This window comes from Priapulus caudatus, unplaced genomic scaffold (genome assembly GCF_000485595.1).
Source record: "Priapulus caudatus unplaced genomic scaffold, Priapulus_caudatus-5.0.1 Scaffold5631, whole genome shotgun sequence".
Lineage (NCBI taxonomy): Eukaryota > Metazoa > Priapulida > Priapulimorpha > Priapulimorphida > Priapulidae > Priapulus > Priapulus caudatus.
Window position 1 is genome coordinate 6,688 of NW_014582692.1, and position 661 is coordinate 7,348.

Sequence of the window (661 nt, forward strand, 5' to 3'; positions counted from 1 at the left end):
TGAACTTTTTTTAAACTTCATCATTTAGCATCATCAACCATATTTTAATGGGAAATTAGGATTATGGACAAAGTTTAAATTACACGAAAATTAATCCAAACTCTATGGCAATATACACGAGAGTAATTCTAATACGTATAGTCAGTCAATACGGGCTTCACAATATGATGCCACGAAAATCACTGTTGGTAGAAGGTGACTGCATAGTTACATTTTCATGAAAGCATGGTACAGAGTGTCGACCTCATCGGCACTAAGTGCACATGAGTACAGCCGCACCTCGTCGATGAATCCCACGAAGTACTGAGTGGCCCAGTCGGCTCCAACCTTACCAATAGTCAAGGGTGTGGGCTTGGGAACTAAGTCTCCATGGCAGCAATTATTACGACCTGCAACGATTTAGTGTGAATTAGTTGTACAGCAACCATGTCCTCAGTGTCACAGCCGTGCGTGCGTGCATATGCCGTACGTGTGTGTGTCATTGTGCGTAGGACCTTTCTCATTTCTACTGAGAACAGGTAGTTTTAAGTGTGAGACACTATAAAAATAGGAAAAACACTCTAAAGAGTTGTATTTTATTTTTTTTAAACACACCTGCTGCACTGTGAACTTGGTAACGTAACTTATAAGTGATGATAAGCTAGACTTTATCACCAATAGG